General features: G+C 32.1%; 1 protein-coding gene and 1 long non-coding RNA gene across 5 annotated transcripts in view; one reads left to right on the top strand and one right to left on the bottom strand.

Annotated features, from left to right (window-relative positions):
* LOC118183424 (prostaglandin E2 receptor EP3 subtype-like) overlaps window positions 1-27,603 on the top strand; it is a 206,859-nt gene that overhangs the window by 17,264 nt on the left and 161,992 nt on the right. The window lies entirely within an intron of this gene.
* LOC146995501 (uncharacterized) lies at window positions 20,848-24,095 on the bottom strand. The gene is made up of 2 exons (XR_015043109.1): window positions 23,983-24,095; window positions 20,848-21,078 (listed from the first exon to the last, which is right to left on the bottom strand). It is a non-coding gene; the product is annotated as an uncharacterized LOC146995501 (long non-coding RNA).

Below are 27,603 nucleotides of genomic sequence, written 5' to 3'. Positions count from 1 at the left end.
TAACATCCTATTAATATGAATAGTTACTCAGTTTGAGTTTTCTTGAGAGGTAGTAAGAATGCCTGTTCAATTCACGAGAATGTAAAAGTTCTGAAAAAGGAAAGTGGATCTTACAATTTAAAATGTATAGCATAGGATTGGAGTTCGTGATTCGATTTCTGAATAAGACTTTTATCCGCATGCAATAAATTTGCTACACGCAGTTATATAGTCAGAGGTAAGTTTCCATTTGCTTTGTACTCAGTATAATGTTGTATTTCTATCATTATAGTAAAGCAGCACAGAATTATATAAATAATCTTAGACAGCTTTTTAGTTATATTGCAGAATATGAAGATTAATTAAAAATCCATTCTAAACATAAAGGAAACGCGTGTGCTGCCATGCGGTGATATGTCTTTTCCTATTCTTGTGAAATCATTTAAGATATTTTGTAAGCATTTACTTATTTTTATCTAACCAGTTATTTTATGCTAAGTAGCTTTATTATCTAAGTAGTTATTTTATGCTAAGTAGCTTAAACGAAAATGTACGCTTTATTATCCTTTCCTACCAGAATGCTAATTTTAGTTCGCGCTTATTCAAATGAAGTAGAAAGAGATAGTTTTTAAAGAAAGGTTTTAGGTTGTTTAGTCAGAGCGTGTTCCGCTTGCCGAAAGCCACGGTACTAGTTGCAGTTCTACTACAGCAGTCTGTACACGCCGTTGCATTATTCTTGTCAGTAATGCTTGTATGCAATAATGCCGTTATAAGCTTCAGTCACTTGCGCGTTATTTATTCCTGCGTAACCTTTGCGCTAACTTAACATTTAACTTAGTTTTAAATTTGAATTCCTTATAATTTGAGTTACACGATAAATGCTGGCTGGTTTTAAGCACAAGAAGTGCCTTCTGTTAAATTATTTTGGGTTCTGAATAAAAGGGTCTTTGACCCACTTCTTAAGTTCTGTTTCGTCTTAGACATAGCCGTAAGTCGCATGCACGTCTATTCGAGGATTTGCTACAAGTTATACTTAGTTGCACAATCCCTATAATTAAAAAAAAAATTTAGACAGTCATAAAGAATTTAAATCTCAATTTTATAAACTGAAACAGACTCATCTTATTGGGATTTAATGATTTTCATGATAGCTTAATTATGAGTTTGAAAAATTTAATCAGATAAATCATTGTTATTTTAATGATATTGTTATAATATTTACAAGCATTTAAAAAAAAAGCTGAAGCCTTTAAATTTATTCTTCGAAGCATTTTTTCAAAACGAGCTTTATTCTTCCTTTTTATTTTAAAAGTCGATAAATATATATATAATAAAATAAACTGTAAATACAAGATCTTTGTCATTTTTCTAAGAGACTGTATATTTCTAGAGAAATTAACCGAAGCTATCCCTTTTATAAATTAATTTTCTTTTTCTAAACATTTCTTATTCTTTCGTTTGACATACATCTATCGCTTTAAAGTAATTTGTATGATAAAGGAACATTCTTTTGTTATCTTAACTTTTCCATTATGTTACATATTCAAACACATTTCATGTTTATTGTGTGTTACGAAAAACAAAATTAAAATAGAAATTTATGTAAATTTGCTAAAAAGCTATTTAAAGATGATAGACAGCAAAATAGATAATTTTGTAAAGATAAAGGCACTGGAACATTATTGCCTGTCTTGAGTAATTCCTTCTGAGTTCCCAAGAAGGGGGGAAAATAATACTCTGATTTTTAATACTGTTGTGTTGTTTTACTTCAATTATCAACATTAAAGACATCGTAAATTTTTTGTCATTCAAGGAGGGAGAAATGGATTTGTAAAGACAGTACCTGTATTAAGTCATCTATCGTAAAAGCAGAATGGATTCTCATTCTTTTGTGTGATATTTTTCGAGTTTTTTAAATCATAACAGCATATTAGGAATCTAAAAGCGTATTAGTGCAACAAACTAAGAATTTAAATTAAAATGACAATAAAAATAACACACACGCCGTTTTTATTGATTTCTATATTAATTTAGTTTTTTAATATAATAACAAATACGTTTCACTGATTAAAATATATTACTGATTAAAATATATTTTACAGGTAATTTCTTAAGCAATTACACCATTCGTGTCCTCAATAACAGGCGTTTCTATTGATTTCTATGCACATTGTAACAGAATAAGTGTTTGAGAGATATTTAAAAAGAGTATATTATACAGTCCAAAAAAGCGACACACAAAGAAGAAGGTATCCGAATGAGAACGATGTTGCGATATTGCTTATCCATATCTTACAAAGATTCACTTTCAGCTAATGATTCAATTACTAATGAGTACTTACAAGTTGAATGCAAACGAGATATTGAAGGCAAAAAAGTTTATGACATAACGAAACTGAGAGGATTAGAACCCCATATAAATCCAGATAAGGACCCGTGCAATGCCACAAATGTCAAAGATATGGGCATACACGGGAGCTATGTCATTATTCAGCGAGGTGCATGAAATGCGCTGAACCTCATGAAACTTATACCTGTACCCAAAAGAAAGAGAATAATAAACCTGCTTGCTGTGCCCTTTGTGGAGAAAATCACGTCTCGATTTATAAGGGTTGTGTTAAACACGCAAATAATATACAAAAAGCCATCGCTGCAGCAAAAGCCAAAAAAGAAGCAGAAGCAGCAATAAATTCCAGCTTAAAGCCGCTGACTTCCTCACGCTACCAAATAATACAAATAAATCAGCTTTAACAAAAAATAACCCAAATACTGAAAATGAAACTTCGATCTTTTCATGGATTAAAGTACACATTAACAAAGCAAAAGAATTCCTTCAAAAATTCAGAACTGCGAAATCAATGATGAGTAAAATCGAAGTAGGCATAGCCGCTTTCGATTATTTTACGAGTATTGACTTGGAATTCTAGTTTAATTTACTACAATTCCACTACTGCAACTTATTATTTCAACTCATACTCATTCTGTATATATCATTCTTCAACTTGTAGTCTGTAAGTAGTTTTATTTACTTAAGATTTTACCTGTTTTGGACTTAGTTTATTTTATGATAATTTATTTTATGATTTATGCTTCGAGCTCTAACTGCACTGCATTGGTTCTCATAAGCCATTTTTCCTATGGACTATGTTCTAAAGCAAAATACAAAAATTTATATCAAATTAAGCAATTTTCTAGCTTAATTAAGAACTTTTAACAAACTTTGCTTACTTCGAAGTTGACCAACCAGGTGCCTTCTTAACATCACATAACTCTCCTCTGACTGCCTTCAGGCCAGCATAACGCAAGACGCAGAACATCCTTCGTACAGACTTTACAAACTCATGAACTTTAATTTTGTTTGACTTTCGCCCCTGTGTGCTGATGTACTAATGTACATCTTTATTAATTTTAAACCTAGCAAATGTATAATGGTTGTAATTTTCATGATACTGGTAAAAACCCTTGGAGGTTGAGGCCAGAAATAAAGATACTATCAAAGATGAAAGATCAAAGTTCAGTTGTTTTACATAGTTGTTGTTGCTGTTGATTGAAGCGAATTCGCGGTGAGATCGTATTAGCTTTCTCTGCGCGCGCGTTGATACCTTGAAGAAATTTGTAGCGACGGCAGGGAGCAATAGCGATGGTTTTAAATTTTTACCCATATGTGCTTGTCCCTCTCTGAAGTTATCCCCGTATGATAGGAAGACCTCCTGGAAAGTATATAAGACACAGTTTTCTATAGTGGCAGAAGCGAATGGATGGGATCCCCAAGCTAAAGCCTGTCATCTCGCCATCATCTGTGAGAGCAGACGCAGCGGATAAGCTTCAGATCTTCAGATCTTCTCGAAAACAAAAGCCTGCATTTAGAAGCTCTGTCCATCGCGTTTGAGCTGCTGCGCTTTGGGAAGAAGTGTTTTGAAGACTATAGCAGGCTTCAGTTAAAATTCCGTCAACAGAAGCCCACGGAAACACTCCAGGAGCTCTCCATGGATCTTGAAAGGCTGTCTCAATTCGCCTTTTCGGAATGCCCGAGAGAAACAATGAAAATCCTCTCCCTGCATTACTTTATCGATGGTGTACGCCATGAAATTCGAGGCAGCCCAGCAAGGAACTTACAGAGATCGCCACCCAGTCAGAGCTGCTCAAGTACAAGAACTAGCTTTGATACAGCGTAGGAGTGAGAACAAACTGTCTCTAAAGTGTTGGAAATGTGGTACTGAAGGCCATATACGACAGAATTGCAGAACACCCCAGGGCACGGAAAATAAAATAGATGATTTTATCAGACAAGTCAGTGTTTTGAGATGAAACAGAAGTGAAAAGAAACCAATTCTAAAGTGATGGAATTGTGGTGTTGAAGGCGACATGCGAAGGAACAGCAGAACACTCCAGAGCATGGAAAATAAGACAGACGATTTAAACAGACAATTACATGGTTGATCTGTTTTAAGTTACTTATTGCAATTATTGTTTACGTTATTTGTTATTGTAATGCAATGTTTATTACTGCATTGATGCCTTAGTTGTAAGTTTGGCTTCTTGTCCAGGGAATGTACTGCTTGGCACGTGCAGTCCTTGGGAAGGGTGCAACATTATGAATTTTGTATTCAGTTAACTATTTTTAGTAGAATTATAATTAAAATTGTTTTATTTTCCCGTAAAATGCAGCGAGTGACAAATTTTAAGAGAAAGCTAAGCCGGAAAATTAAAAATGGAGGAGCACGTGCATTTAACATTGAATAAAAGTTTACCTCGGTAATTTATATTTAATTTGAATAAATGTAATTGACTACTGTGTTAGCTGTATACGTAATTCTACACTTTTTGCTTTTCAGAAATTGCTAGAACTATATCTCGCGGCCGATTTAGAAGGCTTTAAAAAGCCGTAGAAGAACATCTGAGTTCAGTTGTTGTTGTTGATTGTAGCGAATTCGCGGTGAGATTGGATTAGCTTTCTTTGCGCTTTGGATTGCGTTCTATTTAACGTTTTCGTAGCTTGAAATATAACTACTGCGTGATACTGTGATAGTGTACGAATAATTTTGAGGAAACATCCAGCGTTTTGTTATATTTGTTGTGATAACAACAAATTTTATTAACTTTTTATCGGACCTGTGCATTCAATATATTATGAACTCAAACGCATGCAACAATATTTTTATTCTTGGGTTCGTAATATTGGAATAAGTGAAAATAATAATTGGAAAATCGGATGATATTTTTTCAGTTTGCCCTATAGATTAATTATATTGTTCCCCTCCCTTGCTCAAATTAGAGGTCATCGATCTAGATCCCCAAAATAGGGGATAGAATGAAAGGCCATTTGGAACAGGGGTCAACAAAGGCATTACATCCCTCTCCCCGCCCATCATTAAAAGATGCCCGAAATATATGCTGCACTCCAAAATAGATGAGATCCTGTATTTACTTAGCTGATTGATTACCATATATAGAAGCAATAAAATCCACTATAACAGGGATGAAAAGCTGCAAAAAGAAGACATGGAAATAGTTGGTAATACCTCCATGTAACTAAAATATAAAAATTTACGTTCATAAGAATTTAATGTGACTGTAATTTGTGTTTGTGTTCACAAATAGGATCCCTTGAAGGTTCAGCCAGCTTTTAATTAATTTTTAATGTTGACAATCATTATTGCAAACATTAAAATTGCTATATTTCAGAGTGCTGCCGATTTTGTAGGAGCAGATTTTAAATTTGTCTTTCGAATCATATAAGTACATGAGTGAAACAAAGTGATGAATTTAATTAAAATAAAGATAAAATTAAAACATACTTCTTGATAATTTGCATATTTATTTAATAATAATAAATAAGTGTGAGGCATTTTAAAACATGCCTAGCAAATAAATTTTTAAAGCAATAACACCATTGATGTACTTAATAACGGACGTCTCTAACGACATAGTATATTACACACTTGGTAACAGAATAACTGCTTTTCTGTTTTCTAAAGTGAATTTATTACGTTTAGCTGTTGTTACTAATTAATAGTTTTTCATAAACTTTTAATGCTAAAATAAAATTTAATCTTTAATAAATTATCTAATTTTTGATAAATAATAATTTATTATGAAGAAACATATGTAAGAAAGAAATTATTTTGTGCGATATATTACAACATAATTTTTGTTGAGGAATCACATTAAATAATTGAAGAAAATTGTTTATTTGGAGAAACAGTGATATATAATATTAATTTATGTAAAGAGAGTAGCAACGTATAAATTAGAGAAGATCTTTTCTACCTCAGTGTAACTAGATCAGCATTCTCAGAAATTTAAAGAAAAATATTCTTTACTCAGCAATTCAAACTGTTTTGAAAACAATTTATTACTATTTTAAACTCTTTTGCAAAATAATTTGCAATACGCATTACATTTGTACAGTTTTGTTCATCAAGAAATGTTTCTGTCTAACCAAAACGACTGTGCTCAACAGCCCACGCTCTAGAATCGTATGTACCCATTTCTCTAATTACTATTTCCGACGACGAGATAATAAAAGCTTAATGACGCAAGTATGCTCTTCCGAAATATTTTTACGATTTTTTTCTCTCAAGAAATAAATTTGAAAATAAAGTATCATATCTGGTAGTTTTTTATATCTAACGAAGTAAAAAAAATGAATTTATCATTTATAAAATGCATACAGGTTTTTATCCATTTTATAATGAATTCATTTATGAATAAAAATCTTTATTCATTTTATAAATCGAAATATTTCTTTACTGTTGTTAAGAAACATTTTTTGTGTATAACCGATAAAATGTCCCTTAATGAATTTTTTGTCATTTTTAAGATGCTGTGGTACGAAGAGCTGCGAGCAGCAATGTAGTTAGACAAAAAAAAGCAGAGAACGAATACGACGCATCCATGATGAAATCTTGATTCAGAATGGTTTCGTTTTGCTTTAGTTTTATTTTCATTGATTAACAACAACTTTCTAAAATTATTATTGGATGAAACCTTGCGTAAGCATCTGCGTCGTTAGCTTTTTGGAAAATCATATGACATGAATTAAGTTTGAAATTACGCAGTTTAGAGAGATTTATTATGAGCAATTGCTATTTTTTAGGACAGAATGAAAAATAACCAAATTATAAAAGAGAGTTAAAGAGCTGTTGGAAATTAAAGTTAGTATTTTGCTTTAAATACTTTTTCTTTTACACTATAAACACACATATTTATGTATAATTTGATTTGTCTAATTCCTTTAATATGATTTCTTCACAGCTAGAAACATCAAAAGAAAAAATAATGCAAAGTATTATGTTCATTCATTTCTTTATACCTTGCTTGAAATTAACTTACTTTATATTCCAAGGTAGGATTTATCATATGTATGCGCATGGTAATTATTACTATTATTATTTGTGCCGAATTTCAGTTAAGACAAAATGATGTCATCTGTGCAGTTTATCTTACCATTTCAGAAGGCGAGCATCAGATATTTAATTAGCAATAATAATAATGGGAAAAAGAAAATAATTTAGCAATTCGACGAAATACTACGATGAGAGTCCAAGATCTGTTTTTTCTCTCTATATATGCATAAAATTTCAGCCGATTATCCTGTAAAATGGGTTGTTGCTTTCGGCAGATTACCTGCAATGACTGCTTAGATCAGTGATTCTCAACCACTGTGCCGCGGAACTTTTGAGTGCTGCCAAATTTTAGAAATGCATATAGTAAAAATTACACTCATATTCATAAATTGAGGGTAATTCGGAGTCACGCGGAAATCGAACTCTAAAATAAATTTATCACCTGTAAAATCACTACACACATCTTTAAGAATCATATGCAAATTTCAGGAAGTAAGCAGATGACACCGATGGTACGTCACAATGACGAGAGTGTAGGAGAGTGATATATCAGGAATACAGGCAAAGAAGTAAAATTGTTCGCAGTGGTTTATAACCATTTCAGTGCAATAACCGAATAGTTATGACACAAAGGACGCATTTGGATGATTTTTTACGTGGTAGAATTATCGGCCGTCTGGAATGTGGGCGTACCCAACTGGAAGTATCAGACGAACTTGGAATTGCCCAGAGTGTCATCTCCAGGCTTTGGCAACGATTCCAAGATGATGGTAATGTGAGTAGACGTTACAGCACAGGTCGCCCCAGAGTTACAACACCGAATGAGGACCGGTATTTGGCAGTTACTGCCAAAAGAAACAGGCGGAGCACAGCCTCAGACCTGTCTCGACAGCTCTCTTCAGCCACTGGTACGACAATTTCAAGGCACACCGTGTAGAGACGCTTAGGGCAGATTGGTCTATATGCTCGTAGACCTGTCAGATGCGTTCCACTTACTGCAACTCACTCTCGCCTGCGGTTAGCCTGGAGTAGAGAGCATGCATTGTGGACACGGCAACAGTGGGCTTGTGTGATATTTTCCGACGAGTCCAGGTTTAGCTGGCAGTCTGATTCTCGCCGGACTTTCGTATGGAGAGCTCCAGGTACCCGTTACCTACAAGAAAACATCATTGAACGACACCGTTACGGTGGTGCAGGAGTGCTCGTTTGGGGTGGAATTATTCTGGGTTCCAGAACTGACCTGCATGTTCAAATTGGAACCATGGCAAGCTCAATCTATAGGGACGTCATTCTGGAACAACATGTACGTTTGTTTAGGGGCGCCATGGGTGCACAATTTGTGTTTATGGATGACAACGCCCGTCCTCACCGTGGGAACATCGTAAGCGGATGCCTTCAATCGGAGAATATCACCCGTATGGACTGGCCAGCATTCTCACCGGACGTGAATCCAGTAGAGCACGTGTGGGACATGCTTGGCCGACGAGTTGCAGCCCGTCAACCTCCTCCTACATGTCTACCGGAACTTCGGAGAGCATTGCTTTTTGAGTGGTGTAGTATCCCTAAAGATCAGATTGATAATTTGATACTCAGCATGCCTAGGCGTTGTACGGACTGTATTGCATCGTCTGGGAGACATACAATGTATTAACAATCATACCAACCATGTAATATTGGGTTTTTGTAAATAGGGGTTTTTTGTAATTTGCTCCAGGGAGAAAAAATCGCTAATTTTTTTAATAATATCAAACATATAGCATCTTTTTTTGCTCTTTACCTTTTGTTTAATAAATAAGTTTTACAAATAAGTCAAATTTGTTTTGCTTATAACTCTTCCTTTGCCTGATTTTGCAATATCCTTAATTTATGGACATGAGTGTATAATGAGTTTAAATTCGGTACACATGAGAATAATATAATAATGGGTTTAATCACGGCCAACTGGAAGAACATGGACTGGTTAGCTACAGAGTGACGTCACGGAAGGCGTCTGAGTTTGCCGCGACTTTGCTTGGGGTTTGAAATGTGCGCGTTTCGTTAAATGTTTAGATTCTTTTGTTTTAAATAACGCATAGTAATTAATTTTTCAGAAATTTACGAAAAAATGTATATAAAAGATTGTTTATACATTTTTAGTTAATATTGATAGCTTTATAGGTATTATTTTAAGAAATATTTTTGAAATTTTCTATCCAATGTTTTACGATATTTTGTACAATACGATATTTAATTACGATATTTGTTGATTTTATACTGCATAGTAATAACATTTTATGATTTGCTGAAAAACAAAGTTTTAAAATAAATAAATAAATAAAGATTGCTATTTATTAACATAAATAAATCTTTCCAGTTTGATTGTTCTTACTTCCACTAAGTATTAATATAAAATTCTTTAATAAATACTCCGAAAAATAGATTTACAAAATTTAATGTTGATTTCACTGATCCTCAATTTTGCAGATTTATTTTTGTAGATGTAAAGGAAAAGGGAAGGAAAGAAATAAACATAATTCCAAAGTATAAATAATTAACCAAAAAATATAAACACTATTTAACCAATTAAAAGAGATAAAAACGATTTTTATTGTCTTATCACGATATAATTATTTATTAATAATTACAGCTGTTTTTAATTTTAAGAATAACTAGAATGAACGATCAGTAATATAGCCTGGCCCACCAGCGGCCGAGCGGTAAAGTCGCTGAACACTGGTAGTTCGGTCCGAGGTTCGAATCCCGCGAACGGGCTGGCTGCATGGGTGTTTTCGTGGTTTTCCCCATGTGTAACGTGTATACGAGGCCGTTTCCCTTAGAAAGTTCTCCACGAAGGCATCCCTCCCCTTAGGCAGATAGCCCTTGTGTGCTTTGCCATAATTAAATACACACACACAGTAATATAGCCAATGCTTTACTGCACAGTTTCCAAAAAGTATGCAAATGTATCTTTTATTCATTTCAGTTATTATCTAACAAAAAGAACAGGAGATAAAAATTTGCAAAAAATTAAAATTTCCTAAAATCCTCTTGGCATTTGCCAACATAAATTAAATAAAGCGTAATTTTGTGCTATATTACAACAAGCGAATTACTACTAATGTAATGATAACTTTATAATCTGTTAATAAAGAAGAAATCATAAAAGACTGAACAGATGTTGCTTCAATACGTTCAAGATTCTTAAGAAAGCTTCTCTTCTTATTTTTTTACCTTTCTATGTTACCTTTTTCACTCGAACTTCATCAATATATAAATTCACGAACTGTTCATGTCCTAGTAAGTTTTCAACTTTACCTTTTACATACTTGCAGTTAGCTTCATTGTTCGCTGATACATCAAGCCTTAACAGGCCTAGTCGTTGATACATCAAGCCTTAACAGGCCTAGGATTTTTCAGAAAGCGTCAATGCATGGTTAGGTAGATTAGTTGATTGTCATAGAGTCAACTATAACAAGCAGCTTTTTTAATGTATAACGATTTGATTTGACTTGATTTAGTTTATTATAGCAAAACACACTAGGGCTATCTGTATAAGGAATGTCTTCACGGAGGACTTTCTAAGGCAAACTGACTCGTATACACGTTATACATAGGGGAAATCATGAAAATGCCCTTGCAGCCAGTCCCTTCGCCTGGATTCGAATCTAGGTCGGAACTACCAGTGTTCAGCGATTTTACCGCTCTGTGGCTGGTGGGATAATGTATAACGAATAAGCAAAGACCAGTACCTTCTAGTCATTTTACTTTTCTTACACATCTTAAATTGTTCCAAAATACAATGTTCTATTCCTCAAGTAAGGTTCTCAAGTGATTTTTATTCAACGTATGCTTCCTAGTTATATAAGTCATAGTTCAATTTTAATGTTTTTAATTACTATTCTTTTGACATAACTATAAATGGTTTCAAATTCAGTGCATAAAGTATTTTCATTTAATATATTTTCATATACTCCCATTTCAACAGTTTCTTGTCCAAGAGACACTGCTATATTCATATGAAGTGATAGTTTCCCAACTTTAGGCTGAAGATTAAAAAAGAGCAATAAAATATAATTTCCATCGACAGATCTTATATCAAATTAAATCTGAATCATCTGAAATGTTTAGTTTATTCCATAACGAAAAAAAATCCTCAAAAGATACAATTTTTTCCTTTTTAAAAAACAATTTGGACAATCAGAAAAAATGCATGGATAAGCATCGTTTATAATTTAGGGTATCCTTTACAAACTTAAACCATAATGCCTTCATCTTTTGATAAATAATCGTACCGAAAGATTTCTTCTTCTCAAAAATATTTCTCACATTCAACGGTCACTCGGAAATTTTTTATATAGAAATTCCGTTTTAATGTATCTTTTGGAAACTTGAATATCTGCATATATTCACTGATTTTATAATAATTTGCAGTCTGAAACGCAATATCGTGCAGGTATGAAAGTAGACTTAACTCATTTTAGTTCTACATAGGAGTCGATAACTACATTTATTAACAAATACTAAAGAAATAAGTAAACTTAACTACCAGTGTGAACTTAAAAACCAAAACTACTTTACTTAACTCAAATTTAGTAATAAAAAATACATGAATAATGAAAAAACTCACAAACTAACGCAGGAATTCTTTGCTTACCAGTGCCCAAAGTGAAGCGCGAAGGATGAAAGTTCTGACGCCTTTCGTGACGTCAAATCACGTGACTTTAAATCTGACCAGGCCATCTAAATTCACGAAGGTCACGGTTTAATACGATGCACATGAGAAGGTTAATCGCAGCGAAAACATCGCGGAGAAAACAACGCAAGGCGAAAGCGTCGTGATACAAAAGATCGTCGCAGAAAAGAAAGCAAAGCAATGACATCGCAGTTTCAAAACATCGTAGTACAAAATATCGTCATCGAAAAGAAAGCGGCTCAAAAAAAAAAAAAAAAAAAAAAAAAAAAAAAATTGCAGTTTAAAAACATCCTCGTCGAAAATTTCGTGGTAAAAAAAAAAAAAAAAAAAAATACGTACAAATCATCGCATGACGATAACATCGCAGACATGCGCTTTTCAGGCTTTAAAAGTTTTAAATGTACATTCGCATAAATATTTGGAATTGCGAGAAATGTTAAAGACACTTTAAGAATTGACAGAAACAAAACCAGAAATAATTTTCACCAAAGGCATATGAAATTAACAAAGGTGAAAGAAAGTAATTTGATGAAATATTTATAGAAGTAACCTCATGCAGTTATTTATCTTTTTTTTTTTTCCTAAACATTTTTCATTAAAAATTATGAATAAAACTTTATAAAACAATATTAATTTATTAATGACCTTTGTAAATTAACTATGTAACTTTAATTAATTATGTAACTTAATTAACTATGTAACTTAATTAAGTGCTGCAAGTTGTATTAATTTTCTACTCCTTTTCAATTTTCAAATGCTTAAGTTTCTTTCTTAGCCTAAATACCTAAAAGCCTAAATGCCATTAACTGAATAAGAAATCCACGAAGTAATGATTTTTTAATACGCTCCTCCGAAATGGCACAAATTCATAAGAGATTAATTAAGCCTAGATCTGTCTTTCAGATTTAAGGGGAAAATCGTAGAGTTTCAATACGAAAACAAGCAAGAAATGATTGCATCAACTTTAACTGCTTATTCTAAAGATGCTTCGATTTCGGTGGATATTTCTATGAAAAGGAAAATCAAGCCTCGTTTTGCTCAGTACTGAATAAAGAATAGAAGCTTAATATCATTTCAAAATGCCATATACAGAAAACGCTACAATTTTTTGCAATAATCATTTCCGAAATATCATCTCTCCTTTATGTTCTCAAAATAAGGAGTGTGTGATCACAGTTCTGAACGCCAATTTCAATTTAAAACTCACCAGCGAATGCCAAATAGTTTTGATGTTGTACCATACGAATATTCATGCGGAACATAAAAGGAAAAGAAGCTAAACTAGAGAAATTTGAAGCTATAAGTGTTTTAAAAAGATGTTGAAGAAGAAAGAAGGGAAATTTCCAAAAAAGCGATCATGTCAAAGGTAGTTAGTCACATTGAGGAAAATCCTTAAATGTTTTTACAAAACTGAAAAGATATATTAAAGCATTAAAAATAATCTATAAATACTTTCGGTTATTCAGTAAACGCAAGGTGTCTGCAGACTAAGTGATTATATGTAATACGATTATTTATTGCTCTGCATAATGTAGGAATGCACTGTAGCCGATTTCTCTATGAAAGGAGGCTGTCATTAGTCGTTCCTACATGATAAACATTTTGGAAGATGGAGAACGCAAAAGAAAGACTGAAAAAAAAAAACTACCGTATACAACTCAAAATAGTTGTAGATGATTGAAAGACTATTTTGATAATTGTAAGAAGCTGAGAAAAAAATGTTAATTTCATTCACCATTTCCAGGGGAATTAACTTCAAAATAAATGAACATAGAGGATCAGAAGCTTTCATTTTCAACTTTAAACATACAGCAGTATAATATCTACAAAGGCTACGTAATCATAAACGATGAATTGTGGAGCAGTAGCATAAAGCTATTTACGGAGTGATGAAACAATAATCTTTTTCGCTCACAACAAAGGAGCTATATTCATATTACGCCAATGAAGTAAAAGATTCAAACACTACTCTATTTTTCAAAGCTTAAAATATCCTATTATCATTATGATTTGGTACTTAATCTCAGTTTACATTGGTGGTAGACTTCTTTTCATTGTATGCAAAATGAATGATGCCAATATCCATGTAATACAGAGGAAAATTAAGTTATTGACATATTCAGGAGGGTGTACTCCAACTGCGCGAATAAAAATCCCCCCTCTTCCTGGTATAGTCCTACTGAGCGAATCAAAATTTCTTTCCCCGGTTGCCTACAGGGTTGCCTACAGGGTTACAATTTTACTTTTCAAAGCCAACTGTAGCCAAGAAGAAAATAAAAATAAAAAAAATAGAATGACAAATAACAATAACACGTTGTAACAGAACTATTTAAGTGTAATTAAACTATTTTATTCAACGCCATGAACTCATGAACTGTGTAACCGAACTATTTTATTGAAACGCCATCTAGTGGCGAAGTGGGCCGCCATGATGATAGTTTACTATATCTCTATTATTCTAATGTTTGATGTTCCATTTGGTATATGTTTCATTTTTATGTATATTTCTTTTGTTTGTAACCGTTCCTGTGTGCTCTGTTAATAAATCCTTTTAAAGCTAGCCGGCATCAGTGTCTATTGAAGAACGGCTACATCACAACGTAAAGAATATCTAACAAGCAGGATGAATAACAGTAACAAATGCGAGAGCTAACAAAGAGAGTAAAAGGTATTGCTTAACATAACATATTAGAATTACAGACATCTTTCATTAATTACAATATTAGAGGAAAGAGTATTATAATAATATCATGAATCAAATAATTGTAAAGCATACCAATTATATTTTTTATAAATTACATCAGTAATAGTCAACATGTCTGAACTAGACTGAAAAATTTAATAGAGTTCACTAACGTGCAAAAGATTATTCCGTATCAAAGTGTGCTAGAAATATTTTTTGTTAATTAAAGTAATCATGTAAATATTTGCAGAAATTAATAGTTAAATTAAAAAAAGCTTAACATGAAATCTATTACAACAACATTACTATGCGTTAGTACTCTGACGTATAAATTGTAAATAAATTTAAATTATTATGCTAAGAAGTTTTTTTAAAATTTATCTAGAAGAAAATAATTAGATAAACAGTACTGCAAATTAATATAATCAATCAAGCCTCTCAATAAATAAAAACTTTTTTAAAACCAAAAAGTAAAAATTGGGATGCAAAAGTTTGTGTAATATACTTGGAAATATCTGAACATATAATTAATTAAAAACGTATAATTAAATTAATAACAAGCTAATTAACAGCAACATTAAGCTTAATTTCATTCAATCTAAAACAAGCAATCGATCAGGAGCTCCGCATAACTGAAGTTTAATTGCTATTTTACGTAGGTTTCCGTATAAAATAAATATCTGCACTTATGAAACAAGTGAATAATATACTGATAGTCCACAGAAATTAAAATACAGTGGTTAAAAATATAACTACTTGTCAGAACGTATGCAAAGTTACCATAGCTACAGAAATTGAATGATTATAGAAAACTCATAAAGTTAAGCGCTACAATGTAAAAAGAAAATTCTGGAATAAACATATTAAGAAAATTAGATGGAGAAATAATCCTTAATTTAGGGATAGCCATATAAACTCTATGCTTTTGGAAAAGGTTACATATAATTTGGACCGAGATATCAATCATCGAATCCGAGTTAATTTCTTTCCTTATTTTTTCTTATTAGAGGGATTTATAAAAGGATATGCTAAGGTAAAGGTGAAAATTTCTGCAGTATATTTAAAGAATAAATTAAAAAAATATTTTTGCTTCATGAACTGAAATTTATAGGAATCATTTTTACACAGTAAATAAGTACAAAAAAAGAACGAGCTGGGAGATCTCTGGGATTAGAAACTTGGGTCGAACTACCAATGTTTAGTGACTTTTCCGCTTGATCATAAGACCTTTTGAAATTAGGTTGAACAATATATTAAAGAAAATAGCACAAGTAAGAACAAAAGTGGGCTGAATTAGAGATTTACATGTTTGGTGAATGAGTTAAACTTATCTGTATGCCATTATGAAATATTAGGAACGTAGCATAAAAGCATCAGTGAAGAAGGCGATGGCAATCTCTAAATCATTGTAATCTAAATGTATAAAATTATCAATATCTGCTATTAATTTCAATACTGCTGAAAAAATTAGAAATGGACTCTATAAATCACATGAACGCGTTGTATTATAAATTACAACAGTTAGAAATATTGTTACGGATTTGGTATTTAAATAGCTAATGTTAGTTGAATTTAAATGGTTTTATTTCCTGCGAAGTGCAGCGCGTGACGAATATTAAAAGAAAGCTAAGCCGGAAAAACTGAAAATACAAGAGCGCGTGCATTTAACATTAAATAAATATCTCTTTTTGATTTCGAGAAAGTTCCATAAAGTTCTCGCGCGATTTAAAAATCTTATAAAAAGGAGGAAAACCTCTCAGTTCAGTGATCACTGTAACAATAGTTCTAAACGTACGCTGTTGTCAAAAATTTTTTTATCTATAAATAAGTCATTGATTTGCGAAACCGAAAAACAAAAATGTCCTTTTATAGGACACCACTCGATAGTTTTGCTGAAGAGGACTACCGAAGCGAGCGTTCGTCCAAAACCAACAAGACCTATCCATTGAAGAAAGAGGATTTCATCCTTATGGCCAAAGAAAAGAAAAGTAAAGCGAAAAAGGCGAAAACTATGTCAGATACGGAAAGCGAACAACCAAGTAAGAAGAAAGAGGTTAAACCTGGTAAGGAAAAAAGAGACATTCAAACAAGCTACTGATGAACAGACACCAGAAGATTTATCAATGGGAAATGATGAGGACATCCCAAAATTCAAGTCATGTTCTGAAGAAGAAATCCGGGACCAGATTGCGAAATTTGGATTTGACGTTATTTGCAATTACTTTCATAAAAAAACTAAGGGTGAGATGGATGTAGAGACATTCACGAAAAAAATTTTATCCAGGGCAAATAACTGAAAGAGGAACAGACAGCAGGGAACAAGAATGGATTTCTCCTAAGAAAACCGCGAAAGTCTCAGAAAACGAAGCTCCAATGGAAGTTACGACGGAAAATCGATTTGAGAAGCTAAGTGAAGTAGAAGGTATGGAAGAAGAAGGAGGAGCCGAAAAAGAGGAAACTCCACCCCCAATAGTTTTCCAGCAAAGCGAAGTGGATTGGCCTAAAATTCATGAAATCCTTATCAATACCTGCAGTGAAGAATTCGAAGCCAATATGAAAATGAAACTACTGTATGTTAATTTAAAGTCAGTAGACGATTACAGAAAAGCAACTCTGGTTTTGCAGAAAAGAAACATACCATTTCATACTTTCCAGTTACTCAGCGAAAAACCTATTAAGGTTGTTCTTAAGGGCCTCCCATCGACGATGAAGGAAGAAATAATCCAGGCAGATCTGGAGAGAAGGAAATTCCCGATAAGTAAAGTCAAGCAGTTTTCCAGACGAAGAGGAGACGCTATCGAGAAACTTCCGATTTTCCTGTTGGAGCTGAAGAAAACGAAGGAAGGACGTGCAATTCATGGACTCAACAATATGTTAAGTGTTAATGTCAAGATCGAGAAGTTTGCCCCGAAAAAACGCGTAATTCAATGCTTTAGATGTCAAGAATATGGACATTCGCAACATCTTTGCTCAAATCCTGAGCGATGTTGCAAGAGTGGACAGCACCATAGAAGTAAAGAATGCCCTCTAAAGCCAGAAGAAAAACCTAAGTGCGTCTTCTGCTCACTACCGCATGTAAGTTCATATAGGGTTGCCCCGTGTACACTGTAAAAAAAAAAAATCTGTAAAGTTACTAAGAAAAGTCGTGGAAACTGGGATGCCATGGATTATTTGAGTAATCAAAACAGGAATTTTCTTAGTAACTTTACAGAGATTATACCTGTAATGGTTACAGATGTTTGACATGTAATGTTACAGGAAGTTATTCTGTAGGCATAACAAAGTTTTTGTATGTTGATTACCGAAGCATATGCCTGTAAAGGTTACAGATCAAAGATCTGTAATGTTACAGGAAATTATCGTGTAAGTATAACATGTTTTTCATATGTGATTTACCAATGTAAACATCTGTAAAGTTTACAGGAAATAATAGTGTAAGTAGATCGTAATTTTTGAATGTGAATTACTAAAGGGAATATTTGTAGATTACTAGTGTTCTGCTTGTAAGATTATTGCAAGTGATTATGTAAGAACATGTATTTTCATGTGAAATTTTAAAGGATATATATGTAAAAGTTGCAGATAATTTACTTAAAAGTTCTTCCAAATAATTATGCATATAGAACATATTTGTCTTATACAAAATAGATGTATTCTCAAATATTAAATATTTTGATTGTAATATTACTATAAATAATTACACATGTAGAACATATGTTTTATGTGAAATGTCTACAGCTACTGCTTGTAACAAAATATGCTGCATTTATTTATTTGTGGGGAAAGGGAAGTTATGTAACTTTAAATATTATTAAGTTTTTTTTAAGGAAAAATAACCTTAGATTTTCTAAAAGATATACAACATTTTCTTTCAAAATATTCCCAATGTTAAAAAGAAGCTCAAATTTTATGTTTTTCTTACATCTGCATTACTTTCCTTTATTGAATTTTAAGACATCTCAAAGTTACATATGCATCACGAAATAGCTGGAAAAAAAAACTTGTGTATTAGACTTAATGGTTTTTTGCCAATAAATTAGTAATGTTCCAGAATTCCCCAGCTGAACACTGGTAGTTCGGTCCGATGTTCAAATCCCGCGAATGGGCTGGTTGTATGGGTATTTTCATGGTTTTCTCCATGTGTAACATGTATATAAGTCAGTTTCCCTTCGAAAGTCCTCCACAAAGGCAGATAGTCCTAGTGTGCTTTGCCATACTTAAGTAAACTAAACCAAATCATTCTCCTTATACCCAACAGTGTAATCTAAAGAGATTGCAATTGGATATGATTACAGTAAAAAAATATTTTAATGAAATTGTTTCAATAAACAATTCTAAATATTTTTTCAAATTCTAAAAAAAATTACTTATGTAACTCAACAATGAACTTAAATTCAGTTATCACAAGCTATCCAAAATTATTTTCATGCTTAATTGCATTATTCATTTTAATTACAACATATAATTCTTTTAGGCATAAATGCTTTTTAATCTCTTCTGCTACTGACCATTAATTGAAATAATAGATTAATTAATCAGACAGTTGTACAGGTATTTTCCCAGATTTAAAACTTTATTAATAAATTACATTCTTCTCATTGAATACAAAATTGAAGAATTAGTTAGTCCTAAATTTAATTTTTCAAGTATTCCTTCTACTAAAACATTTATTGCCTACAGGCAGCCAGACAGTAAGCTGAACACTAGCATTTGGCTCTAGATTTAAATCCTAGAGAATGGGCTGCCTGTGTAAATGTTTGTGTAACATGAAGTTTTCCTTAAAATATTCCTTTCCTTGGACAGATGGCCCTCACTTGCTTTGTCATATTTCAAATAATTAATTCAAGCATTTATTAGGCAGATAGCCCTCGTGTGCTTTGCCATAATTAAATACACCACACCAAGCATTTAATGTAGGTATGACTTCACAACTTCGTCCCAAATTCTAACTGAAAAATTGAACAGAATCCCCTGATACTGTGTCTATAATACATGATGAATATAGAATGATCTTAAAAATTTAAGGAAGAAAATATAATGTATTCGGAAATGCCTTGATCCTATAATTATATTTTTCTCTGCTATGCCTAGAAAATTAAGAAAAGAATGTAAAAACTGAAGATAAAGAATTCAGCATTAATAATTGATATGATAGTAGTAATAAACTAAAAATTTTTTAATGAAAAATTGATAATGCATAATGGCTCCTTAAAATTTTAATTTTCTATCCTACTATTAATGGAACTAATTTATCACTATAATCAAAATGACTCAGATTTTCTTTCTTTAACTGATGTCAAAAATACGATGATTATTTCAAAATTCCTGTGGATGATTTAATTGTTCTCAAAATTTTCTATTCATTTATCAAATGGTTCAGATTAATGTTTTTGTTATCATTATTTCAAACGACTTTTTAAATCTGCGGGAAAAATGTTTAAATCTTCATTCAACAAAATTATATTTTTAGATAGATTTTTATGGAATAAAAAATTCTGTAAGATAATATTCATTCACACAAGATATTAACTTAGTATTTGCTCATTACTTTACAAGTATTCGATGAAGCCTTTTAGTGTAACATACAGGTTACATAAGGAACCATTTCATTTTAACGTAATATTCCATAATCATATATTTTATTTCAAAAAATATCATATTTTGAAAATATTGGATATTGCAATGCATTTCACTCCTAACATATACAGCTAGCGTGAAGATCTATAATTAACAGTAAATATAATTCATAATAATGAATTTCGTTATGCATAACTACATCTTGCAAGATTAGATTTAGTTGACAAAAACTATTAAAGATAATATAAAAGATCTATTTAGTTAAAGCAATTTAATGCAGAAATGAAAATACTTTTAATACCATATATTAGTGGTTCTCAACCATTTTACCTTTGCTAGATCATGCCTCTCCTCCTTACCCAACTTGAAAAATAGATATACACTTATTTTGATTTTATTATATTTTAACGTTTTTATAAATTAAATAAGAAAAAGGTATGGAAAATGTTGATATATACAAAAACAGATCTTTTATTTAAAATACACAGAAAAAAAAATGACTTATCCAAATGCTACAATGTATCTTCTATTGTAGATCTTGAAAATTGTACATACTGTGAAAAATGAATGTGACAAACAAAAACTGATTTAATTTTGCACACAATTCTTTTACATGCATATCAGTGAACACTGGGGGGGGGGAACTCTTTATTCCAATACACAGAATATAGAAACAAAAATAGGTTTATTTTTATTTGAAAACTATCCAAAAGGAAAATAAAATAAAAAAATAGGTAAAATTTATATTATTGTTATTTTTAATTATTCATAGTTGTGAAGGTGCAGTCCTCTTCTTCTTAGGATTCAAAGCATGGCTCCTAAATAAAGAAAAAATCACATTCGTTAGAAGTACATAACATATTCTAAATTTGTTATGTGACATTTTAATTTAGAATCTCTTCATAATAATTGCATGCACTTGCACATATTCCAAATGATTTAAATCTTTTTTTAAATTAAATAATTAAATTGCAAACAAGATTCCTTTTGGTCATTTCATGAAATCATAAATTGCATGTATCATCCATTTTTGAAGCAAAAACAGTACAAATTTAAATAATTCATTTTGCAGAAAATAATTTGAGGTTTATTAGATATTTACTATATTTATTTGTAATATAAAATAAATCTGTAAAGTAGTTTTAATAATGATCAGATTTTTTTTAAGATTAATTTCTCTAGAAATTGAAATGTATTAAGGTAGCACTTCTCAATCTGTGGATCATACAGCTTGCCCTCATGGTCCTCCGAAGTTTCCAAAGGAGACAAAAAAATTTAGTTGAAAAATCTCAGAGTTTAAAAAGTTACATATGACAATCATCTATCACCTTTTCTCGTAAGACAGACATTTTATGAAATTTATTACCCTACTTACAGACTTCCCACTCAGTCTTAGCAGTAAAAGATGGATTTAAATCACTATAACTGTGGTACTTACCACCATATATCCAAATATACTATCATATATCCACTAAGACTGTGGTCTTACCATCATATATCCAAATATAGAAGAGCCATGCAAGAATTACAAATCATCCTTCTCATTAATAATCTTGAAATATTAGAAATATAACTTTTCTTCAATGGACTTAATTATGAAATAAACGGATTTTAATTATATATTAAAAATATAAGTGTACTAGTAGTAATATATGCTAAAAAATTAATAATAAAGTCAAGGGAGTGCGCGATGCCAAGTTTGTACAATTCACAGATTTTTTTTAAGTAAAAATAGGTCGATGTGTACATGGATACCGAGTATGTGCAATCTCTTGTCTTCGTGTAGCGGCGGTTTTTGGCACACAAATCGTCGCTACACAAGCCAAAATAACATGGTCAAAGAATTGCACAAACTCGGTATCCATGTACTGCCAAAAATCGCCAAATTTTGCCAAGGGGCACCCATAAATATGCTTTTACCAAAACAAGCTTTAAGGCATACTGTCAATTACATTTTAAATTCCAGTGATTTTTCAACATTAGTTCAAATACTCTAAGCATATGTTTGCATAAGTTACATAACTTTTGCATCAGCAAAATTTATAACTTAGCAAATATGAACTATGAAAAAAAATATTTGAGCTTACCTTGACCCTTGGATTTACTAAATCTATGACACTTTTAACGCCAAAGAAATTCGATGACCGAAAATACGCGATGATTTATTTAATCTGGTTTTAAAATGGGTCATTTTAAGTTTGGCTATATCAACAACATATTACTCAGTATTGTTGGATAGTGAATTTGTAATTCTTTTTCATTCTTTAAATATATACACATGACAGAATTGGAATAAAAATTTTAGGTTTTTCAGATGAACTCATAGATTGAACTAATTTGTTGAATTTTATCAAGTAGTTCTTAAAAATACAACTAACGATTAATTAAAACCAGCTGCAATTCAAATGGATACTCTTTGTCAAAAAGGAGCAGTAGAACTTATTTTAAACATTCAGCAATAAATAGTTTTCTGAATATATTTTTTAGCGTAACGGCAGTTTCAAACATAATAAAGAGGACAACATTCATTCTAATGAGGATAATTTTGAAAATAATTCACATTAAAATATATCTCAAAGAGATTTTTAAATGAAAAGATGACACAAAAGAATTATTCTAAAAAAATACATGTTATCTCAGATATAGAAGAAATTTGGCATTGAGCTGAGTATTGAAATTAATATATGCAACTGACGTATCATTACTAATATTTCCATGATTTGATATTGAATGCTATAACTATTAAATATTAGCAAATGCATTTTATAATGAACTTTGCACCAAAATTTATAGTAAATTTATATGTAAATTTACATTGTAAGTACTAGAATGACTGTTGTACCATTTTATTAATATTTTACTTTTCAACAAGCATAAAGGAAAAAATAGAATTTTTTTTCTTTAATGTTCCTAGTATGTTACATCATAGTTAAAAATATGTCAAAGTCACGGCATTTCGATTGCCTTTTGTAAATGTTGGTTATATTGTAACTTAGTAGATGCTTTATAAGTTGGTAAAGACTGTCCTGGATTAAAACTATCTTTAACACAAAAAATAATATACATTGAATACTTTTACAAATATGTAATTACTATCCGACTATATAATCTTTTAAGGCGAACTTATCGCATGTATTAAAGAAATGATATTCCATTTTTAATGTATGTTAAGTTATTTTGTCGAATTTTTTAAATATATTACATTTATTTTTTCTTTTCCGTTGAAATTAATAATAACATACATAGTGTAATAATGCTCTGAAAAATATTCTAAAGCAGTTCACGCTGGGTTTAATGATAACATGTATGGAATAATAATGTTACATCTGTCAACAAAATGAAAAATATGAATATTCTAACGCGATATGTTTTAAAAGATACATAAATATTTAACATGAGAAATTATCAGACTATAGATAGAACATTAATATTAAGCTTATTTGTTTTTAAACTAACATATTAACAAATTTGTTTCTGTTTATAAATATGAGCAGTTTAACTGCAGACACCTGCAGATGTAACGAATAAAAGTTGTTATTTTACTAAATGGAACACAAGCTCTGTGATTTGAACTCTAACAATAATTCAACACAGGTTTATTTAGGAGCATTAGAATTATAAGCTAAACATTAAAAGAATTTAATTATAGATAGTGTAAAGAACATAACAAATACATTACATAAAATTAGTAAAATACACGTCAAACACTATTTCGAACTTACCTCGACCATAGCAAAAATAATGGCTAACATGGCGACTATCGTTGAACTCTCCCGCTAAGACGCTGTTTTTCCACCTTCTTCCTGATTGGTTCTTCTCTCTCAGCCGTTTTAAGCCACGTGATCACACGCTACGGACAAAATCCAAGCAAAACTTCTTGAAAAATTCTTGTAGAGTTTACACTTTCGTTTGGTTCTGTGTTCGTTACAGGTATTTCCTTCGTAATTGTTCGCATTTCTGTAACTATACAAGACTTTTGTCTGTAAACTTCGAGGTTTTTTTTTACAGTGTACAAGAAGCGATATGAAGCAAAGAAGCAGCAGGCGAAGCCAGCAGCTAAGATCCCTACGCCGGCAGATTTTCCGAAATTCATCGAAACAGAGGAAGATATCAGTAAAACCCAGATGAAACCTCTCTACAGTGATAGAGTAAAGAAAAAATTGGAAAACCCACCCACAGAGTACAAGGATATCATAAACTGGATCCAAGGTCCTAAAATCAAAAAAATTCTGAACAGTATGGTTGAGCACGTTGAGAAGATCCGCGCTGCAAAAACCACGGCTGAGAAGTTTACTGCCGGGTTCAAAGCAGCCATGACACTGATGAGATTTGCTGAAAGTGAAGAGTAATCACCAGCTTAGAAGCATTTGAGAGAATTTCACTATGTTTACGATGTCTTTTCATTTTTTCAACACACAGGTTCCCCTGTTTATAGCAGCAGAGCTCGGGGTCAGTACTTGGTGACTAGCCTCGACGTATCATCTTTCTTCATACTAGTGAAGATACAGCTCGTACGGCGGCCAGATGCTTGAACCCTCCTTCTACAAAGTCTATTTGACCAACTCACGTGCATTAGCACATGTTCCTGCTTCACCTTTGTCGGTGCGGTGTAAATCACCTTAATTTTTAATTCTTCCCAACGCCTTAGGGCATATCTCCAACAGAGACGGTTAAAGTAGCAGAGGCTACTAAATGCCGCCTAACCATTCACTCGATTTCGATTTCGATTTCAGTTCAGTGAGTCAGTGATTTTAGTTAGCTTGTTGTTGTTTTAAGAGTTTGTTTAGAAAACTGCTCTTGTTGATTGTAGCGAATTGGCGGATTAGCTTTCTTTTAGCTGTTTTGAACTAACTTTTGTTGAACTTTTGAGTAGTTGAAAGATAACTACTGTGAGATATTGTAATACTGAAAGAATATCTGAGGGAATTTAAGTATTTTTATTGTGATAATAATAAAATTTTGTCCATTTTTCATCGGACTTGTGCATTCAATTCAAACGAACCCGTACGCACGCAACAATATTATTAGCGTGATTTAGCGACAAATCACGCTAATAATATTGTTGTTAATAATATTGTTGTTAACAAATAATTTAAAATAATTAATTTTACAAATAATTCAGTCTGAAACTAGGTTAGAAAATAAGCTGCATGCTGAAGATTAAGCTTTACCAAGGTGTTGGAAATATCTTCTGTTAACTAGAGTTCTGATGCAAGAATTTGTAAAAATTATCATTTAAATATAAATTGGCATAAATACAATACAAAGTATATAAATTCTACATAGATGAAAACTTGAGTACAGTGCAACAATATGTGAAAAAGGAATGGATAAAAAGGGGACTGAAAATCCCAAGACATGAATATAAGGGAGTTAGAATTTTTTTTTGTTAATTATGAAAATTTGGCAGATGCTTATGATTATCAATTTATTAATTAAATGTGTATTAGAAATTAAATGTATGCCAAAGTACATCAGGTAGAGTAACTGGAAAACGAAATAAATATTTAAACGTTTCTAGTATTAAAATATGGACTTTGTAAGAAAGTCAAATAACTTTGAAATAACTTCAATGACTAAAAATGGAAAGCTTAATACGGCAATATATTGCAATAATATTAGTGTGAATTTAGAACGACTTAAGAAATCCAATTTCTAGATTTAATAAAGAGAATTGTTTAAATTGAATTGGAACTGTTTACCTAAAATGGTGAATTTGAAAGTTAAAACCATTCTGCTATTTAAAAAGATTTGTTAATATTTATCTAGACAAGAAACTTGTTTAAGGTGCGCTACAAATCCGATATTTGATAGTTTGATTAAGTATCAGTTTTGTGTATGTCATTAAGCTATCAATTTAAGTATTCAAAACTGATGTATATATCAGCGACTAAAATCTACAACTTGGAAAGTTTTTAATTTTTACCAAGAATAAAAAGGATTTGGCTCATCATTCTTTTAAGCATCATAGAACTTAAAATGAGTGTAAAAGAAACTCGTTTTTATTTTAGCAGACGCCAGACTTTAAATTAATATTTGTTTTGTAGGCAAAATTTTTTACAATATTGATAAAAGAAAATAGAGACTTGCAGTCTCAATAAAATGAACCATTAATGGCGATAAAGGATTTTTTGTAGCACCCAATCTTTTTTGGAATTTAAGTTCTTAGAATGGTGTGGTGGTGTATTTAATTATGACAAAGGACACTAGGGCTATCTGCCTAAGGGGAGGGATGCCTTCGTGGAGGACTTCCTAAGGGAACTGGCTCGTATGCACGTTACACATGGGGAAAACCACGAAAACACCCATGCAGCCAACCCGTTCGCGGGATTCGAACCTCGGACCGAACTACCAGAGTTCAACGACTTTATCGTCGCTGGTGGGCCAAGTTCTTAGAAAGGGGGAACAGGAAAAGGTCGCGCAGTTTGTCTATTAAATAAGAGGGGGGGAGAGGATCTTCGATCAAATTTCGCGCAGTTCGTACTCTACCATTCAGGAATAACAATCATTTTGTTGAGTAGTAAATGGTTTGTTTCTATATCAGTCGAAACTGTGATGGTCTACATAATCACTGCACCTGTGTCTGAGGAAACAAAGAATCCAGTAAGGTATGTTGTTGCTAATGCTCACTTGTTTGATCTATAGTCAGCACAAGCCCACAAAATTCCGCGTGGTAAGGAGCGCAAGTTATACGCAAGCACCTTGCAGGTTGACAGTGCGATTTAGCTCAGTTCCGCCCTAAATTTTCAATCCCGAGAGGGGACGGGTCCGAGGATCTCCCACTCCCCCCTCTTCCTCTACCACCATTCTCTCCAGAGGACTTTCGGCTCGTCGCATATTTAGAGTGCCCCCATGCCGCAGGGACACTATAAATTTACAAGCATCCATGCATTCTCTGGGATTCGAACCTGGGCCTTTCGGCACGGCAGTCAGCAACGCTAACCACTGTACTATACTGGTTGGGCAGTATGCAGTAAGTATGACATAGTTAATTGAAATCCATGATTTCATGTTATTTACTTGTCATCACTCGTTGAGTTTGAGCTTGTGATGTGTATAGTTAGGAGATATATTTTAGAAACAAAAATAAACACTGCAAAAGTAGGTTGTTCTTAAGTATAGCTAACTATGTTCTCAAATATAGTAACTATTAGTCAATGGTGTGTAAATGGTTGTTGTTTTATAAAAGAAATAAAAAATGCGTTTATGGTTGTTTTATAATTTCGTTCATCTTTTCTTTACATGTAGGGTCATGCTGAACTTTTATTCAACAAAAGGTTTTGAATCTATTCCTCCTCTTTAATTCAATTATCCCATGCTTTCTCTCAAGATGCTTTTAATAC

This window comes from Stegodyphus dumicola, chromosome 9 (genome assembly GCF_044657685.1).
Source record: "Stegodyphus dumicola isolate Sdum_Otavi_A_Nest chromosome 9, ASM4465768v1".
Classification (NCBI taxonomy): Eukaryota; Metazoa; Arthropoda; class Arachnida; order Araneae; family Eresidae; genus Stegodyphus; species Stegodyphus dumicola.
Note: the sequence above shows the minus strand (reverse complement) of the source record. Positions and strands in the feature narration are given on the sequence as shown.